Raw genomic sequence first — 6386 nt, forward strand, 5'->3', positions numbered from 1 at the left:
GCTGTGTAGTTTTGAAATGGGTGGTTTTCTGCACAATAATTTCACAATTCGCCATATATATCTACAAGGATCAAAGAAAGAACCAGATAATTGTAATGGTCTGTGCGTCTCTCTTTTTCTTTTCTTTCTTTCTTCTTTCTTTTCTTTCTTCCTTCTTTGTTTGTTGCAACGGACTTTTGTATAGGCTACAACAGTGTTGACCGTGGGATCTTCACAGAGGTGTCAGAGGAAAAGCCCTTGATGGGATGTTCCAAGAGCGTCTTTGTATAAATAGCTCAGTTGTAACTATAGATGGACTCAGAGAGAGAGAGAGAGAGAGAGAGAGAGGGAGGGGGTGGGGGGGTGATGACGAGCAGCCACACTGACAGCAGCATCTCCGCTCTGTCGCCCTGCGCCTGTCAGCGGTCACAGGGAACCGGCCGGGACTCCTCCAGCTTAACTTCATAAACAGTCCGGTGCTGACTGCCCACAGTCGCGCGCGCGCACACTGCCAAGCCACATTGCCAAACGGCCGGGCAGATTCTGGTGACCTACTTACTTCACAGCAACAGTTTCCCGCCTCACAAACAATTTGCACAAGATCGGTGTTCATTTTTGAACATTTTACATGAACGCGTTTTGCAGCTGAAGCGCGCGCGGAGGAGAGGACACTAAAAGTAGCCTACCAACGCGTGGACGGCGGACACACAGGGGAGGACTATAGGTAGGCTGGTGTGTGAAATGTTTATGTTCTTGAAGTGATGCTGCAAGTACAAACAGCAAGCAACGTGTTGAAATATAAAGAGATTGCATGTTGGGAGTTGTCCTCACCTTATCTAAAGTCAAAAGTATAGGGCTGCAACTAACGATTATTTTCATAGTCGATTAATCTGTTGATTTGGTTTCCCAAACGCCCAAGATGACGTCCTCAAATGTCTTGTTTTGTCCACAACTCAAAGATATTCAGTTTACTGTGAGAGAGGAGAGAAGAAACTAGAAAATATTCAGATTTAACAAGCTGGAATAAAATAATTTTTACTTTTGTCTTTAAAAAAATTACTCAAACCGACTAATCGATTATCAAAATAGTTGGCGATTAATTTAAAAGTTGACAACTAATCGATTAATCGTTGCAGCTCTTGTCAAAAGTATTTTGCAAGATATTTTTTTGAAAATTACGTTTTTGCATGTTTTCTATTATAGATAGACATCACATTTTTATCAATTGTCTTTGTTATTAATAAAATTTAAAAGTCGTTTAGTGTGTTTCAAAATTGTTTGCAATAAAACTCATAACAATAATCACTAGCTTTCCCCTTTAAGGACAACCAGTGACTAAATGTCTGATATAAATCACCAACTATTTGGCTATGCTCAATTATGTTATTATTAGTGTCAGCTCTACACATGCATCATAGTGAAGTTGTTGGCCATGGAGCTTGTGTTCTCGGGGAGGAAGGGAGGCTGTTCAGTCACATGAGATGGAGGTCACTCATTCTGAGAGTCCACTGTAAGGTGATGCATTATGCACAAGCCAGTTTTCCATGTGGTCACTGCATGCACAAGTCCACAGAATGTGGTTGTATCTCTGCATGCAGAGCCCACTTGGCTGCTCATGTAGCACGCAGTCTTTGCTGCATATTTGCATCTTTGTTCTCCCTTTTTTTTTTATTATCTTGCGCTGTTTACTCTCTCACATTTGCAAGAATCTCACCCTAACAGGTTTTGACAGAGTAAAATGGAGGTTTGTGAGTGTCTTTATTAACATGAAAGGCAGTGATCAGACATGACACGTCTTGCAAGAGCAAGGAACACACACACACACACACACACACACACACACACACACACACACTTTGGTGCATATTTGCATGCATTTACATTAGATTGTTTAAACAAAAAGCCTTTATGTCGGTCAATGGCACCATTCACAAGCACAAGTATTTTGCTGTTGCATGACACAAGTATCAACCAAACACTAACCAGTTCCTGCTACAGCCACAGAGCCATTACACAATAGACTGTTATCTGTGCAATAACTGTGGCCTTATGAAGTGTGTGTGTTTATGTACGTTTGTGTGCCGGGTGTCAGTTAAGTGCTCTTCTGACCTTTGAATCCGTCAGAACACACTTTTAATCACTCAAGCTTCAGAAAAGTCAACTGGCTTGCTGACACATTATTTTACGAATGCTGTGTTGTGTGATTGGGCCTTATCCTCTTTGCATAATATTGCTTATCACCAGTGTTATCACCAGCTGCAACATAGCTATCTTGTATTCAGAGGAAATGTATTTATCTTGCAAATTAGAACAGATTATCCTTGTAATTATTAAAACATGAACCACGATCACCTACTTTGGGAAGTATGGGTTATTTAAATGTGCTATAATTGGTGATAATGAACATGTGTGTTTTCTTGTTACATGCACCACTGATTGTTTGAAATCAATTTGAGTATATGCAAAACAGCCCTGTGTTGCAATACATTGCTCACACTTTTTTCTCTCTCGAACACACACACAAACACACACAGACACACACACACACACACACACACACACACATACACACACACGCACACACACACACACACACATGCAGACTCCTCCCAGTCATCTAATAGCCTTCACATTCCTCACTTTTGCTCTAATGAAAATCGTAAACTGGATGTGTCACCTGAATTCTGCGGAAAAAAAGTTCCTCATGATGTTTTGGAAATCTTTTGCAAAAGCAGTCAGGCCGGTTTTATTGACAGTAATCACAGTTAGAGAATATGAGGGTTCATTCCCTACAGTGACGCCACCGCTAGCCTGAGAGGAATCCATCTGGTACAAAATAGAAAGCAACTTCATGCATTGGAGAGCAGATCAAATGCATCACTGCCAACTACTCCGATTGAGCTATCCATTTTTATTTGGCTTGGTCATAAAACGCCTATAAAGGGAAGGATAACTTTGAAATGAGTTTTCAAAAGCAAGCCTGGACTGTTGCAGTATTGCCCTCAGTTGGAGAGAGGAGGAAATGTGTTGTCTCATTAGAAATGCATTAGATGGAAGGAAGAAACAAGGAGATGAGCTCGAGTTTTTATCTGTTAAACTTTGAGAGGGGAAATATTCACACTCTCCAACTAGTGCTTGAACTGACTTCTCCTCCTCTCTGTCAGTCTCTATCACACACATACACACGCCAGCACACCTCACTGACCCATTCAATATCAGCCCCAAAACTGGCAACTCTATTCCCACACGTTCCTCCTGACAAACACATTAATGCTGAAGCTCATTCAAAATAATTCAGCGAGAGAAAGTGCTTCCTGGCACGTTCTTTATCAGTTTAATACCTTCACCACTCTCTGCCTGTGAAAAAGGAAACAAGACTAAAAAAGGATGTTTCAACACAGCTCTGCAGCCGAAAGGCACTTTCTTCTCCTATAATACTCTCCTATCATCTGCAGATTATTATACATAACAAAGTCCCTAGAATGTTTTTTTTCTCTGTACCTGTCTGACACTTTTCTTGTACATTACCGAGATAATATGATTACACTCCATTGTGTAGCTTTATTAGAAACCCTTGTAATGCTCTTAATGCCTCTCAAACAATATCTTAAGAATATAAAAACCTCATGTGGATACTGGAAAAGGCCTGCAACTAACGATTATTTTCATTGTCGATTAGTTGTTTGGCTTATAAAATGTCAGAAAATGGTGAAAAATGTCGATTGGTGTTTCCCAAAAGTCCAAGATGACGTCCTCAAATGTCTTGTTTTGTCCACAACTCAAAGATATTCAGTTTACTGTCACAGAGGAGAGAAGAAACTAGAAAATATTCACATGTAAGAAGCTGGAAACATTTAATTTCATCAAAAATAATTATCTATATATATAACTATTATCAAAATAGTTACCAATTATTTAATGAGTCAACACATTCTCATGAACGAGTTTGTATGCTGTTGTACGAAAAGTATCTACAAAATGAAGGGTCATGTAATGACCGATCACATGACAGTTAAGTTTAGTGGCCTTTACAGTTAAACTTAGCCGACAAAAGGTTACTAAGGCTGGTACAGAGCACTGTGAGGTGGCCGTTGTTTCAGAGGCTGTTACAGTTGAATTTAGTTGACAAAAACTGATAAAGTTAGGTACCAAAACACAGGCACACAAACATGTTTTGTGTTTTCCCCCGGGACGCAAACTCCACTCCCCCTTGAATGCCTTTGAATGTCTTTCAAGACCCACCCACCCCGACCTCCTCCGATAATTCTTTGCAGCTCTATACTGGACATACGTAGGTTGTTCCATATGTAGCTTTCTAGGGATAAAGTAATCTTTACTGAGTTTACCTTACTAGTGGACTCAGCAGGCCCATGTGACAGGAAGGTTAACTGTGGCCAAGTATGCCAATGTGTGTGTGTGTGTGTGTGTGTGTGTGTGTGTGTGTGTGTGTGTGTGTGTGTGTGTGTGTGTGCTGGGAAAATAAGCTCATGTGATGCATTTTCTTTCTTTTCAGGAAGAATCTGTAGAGTGGAAGTGACTAACGTGGCACCAGTTGCAGACTTCAGACCCATCTCTGAGGTGTGATGTGATGCCTCATAATAATAATAATAATAATAATAATGACACTGGAGGCTGCAGTCCAGCACCATGGAGCATGATCTGAGGATGGGCATGTCTGTGTGGGCCATTATGGCCATCGCTTGTAACTCTGCGGTGGGCGTCCTCATCCTCATCCTGTTCGTCATCCTCTACAAGGCCTGCAAGGTGCCATCACACCAAGAGAAAGTGCCAGTTTTCACAGCAATGCCGGAGAAGAAGAAGGCTAAACAGAAGTACCTGCTGACTGCAGCCTGATCGTCAGAGCCACACGGAATCTGCAGGCGCAGAATTCAGCAGAATTGTCTGCAGATTTTCTGCAGATTTTAAACAATTTAAAAAAACAATTCATTCTGGATCACACATTCCGTTTGGGTTTGCTGATCATATAGGACACGGACTTGAGATGTAGACATAATTCAAATTTGTCCATCTAGAGTCCACAAGTTGAGCTACAGAGTGTCAGAGGACAAGCTGGACTCTGAACTCTGAAGCGATATTCGATATTTCATTTCCTCCACAATTCTGTCATTATTTTCACTCAGTAACTCCTGTTTACTTACATGAACATACATGTTCACATTTTTCCACCATCAGCCCCTCATCTACGCCATGCAGTGGAGCTTAAAGTGAGCTAGCTGCATTAAGACTTGTGGCAACGCCAACAACCACAACAACAACAAGTGGGCCCAATCCTCTTATCTCTGCTGTGCGTCGCTGGGACTGTCCATCTGTCAGCCTGTTTGCTTTGCTCTACACACGTAGACCATGATCTCCTCCCGTACGACAACCTTTTTCATCCCTCTGTATGACACAACTGAGAGGATGCGGAGGAGAAATTGCAAAGACAGAATGGATTGTAACGGGAGAGTTTGGTCTGATGCTGTTGGTTGAGAGTTACAATAACATTTTAAAGGTAAAGAGAAAAAGTAGCTGACAAACGGCTTGGCGTTTGCCAACTGCAGCACTTCTGACGGCAGCGACAGAGCTGCCAAAACCAAAAGCCTGAAAGAGTCAGGAAGGAGAGAGAGATGCTGCTGGAGGGGGTGGGAGAGGGAGACAGATGGAGATAAAGGACAGATATTTGGAGGGGATGATAAAGAGCAGGGGAAGAATGGGAGAGGGGATGCTTTGATGTGTTGTTTATAGAAAAGGGAGCCCGAGGCTCCTGTTTGACAGTCTCCTTATTTGACACACAAGCTTCCACCGATCCAACCGCCCTGGGATGAAAAGCAGCTGCGAAAAAAAGTTACTTGTGTCCCTGTGTGCCTCTCTTTCATTTTGTGAGCTCCTCTAAAGGCTGATTAAGATGTTTATAGACAGAGCCTTTATCGGACATGATGGACAGTAACGAGTGAAGATTGAATTTATTGGAGTGAATGTACTGCAGCTAACACACTATGATATTTATATTGTCTAAAGCAGAGGTCTTTTTAAGCCAAGGACCCCTTAACTGAAAGAGAGACAGAGCAGGGACCCCTTACTACATATATTGTATAAAATTAAGTTGCATATTTAACTGGGCCTACAATAACGTGAAGGGCAGCCTAAAGCCTTTATACCTTTTTAGTGCAAAGAACACTAAGCTATTAAAACAATAATTGTTGGCATGATTTTATGAATCATGTTTTATCCTTGGTATTAACTATATCTGTGTATGGCTATCTAAGTGACTACCATAACTATACGCCAGTTAGCCTATCATTAATGGGTTTTTTTTCACAAATAGACTGATTTATTTTTGCTAATAATATGTTGGATCCATGTTAAGACACTTCAGTTTTTTATAAAACTGGCCTATATGTAGCTAC

At 41.2% G+C, this 6386-nt stretch overlaps 1 long non-coding RNA gene across 1 annotated transcript; it reads left to right on the top strand.

Moving 5' to 3' along the window:
- The first annotated feature begins 343 nt into the window (after window positions 1–343).
- LOC116054434 lies at window positions 344–5833 on the top strand. Its single transcript, XR_004106062.2, has 2 exons — window positions 344–703; window positions 4493–5833. It is a non-coding gene; the product is annotated as an uncharacterized LOC116054434 (long non-coding RNA).
- Window positions 5834–6386: the final 553 nt, after the last annotated feature.

This window comes from Sander lucioperca, chromosome 2, assembly GCF_008315115.2.
Source record: "Sander lucioperca isolate FBNREF2018 chromosome 2, SLUC_FBN_1.2, whole genome shotgun sequence".
Lineage (NCBI taxonomy): Eukaryota > Metazoa > Chordata > Actinopteri > Perciformes > Percidae > Sander > Sander lucioperca.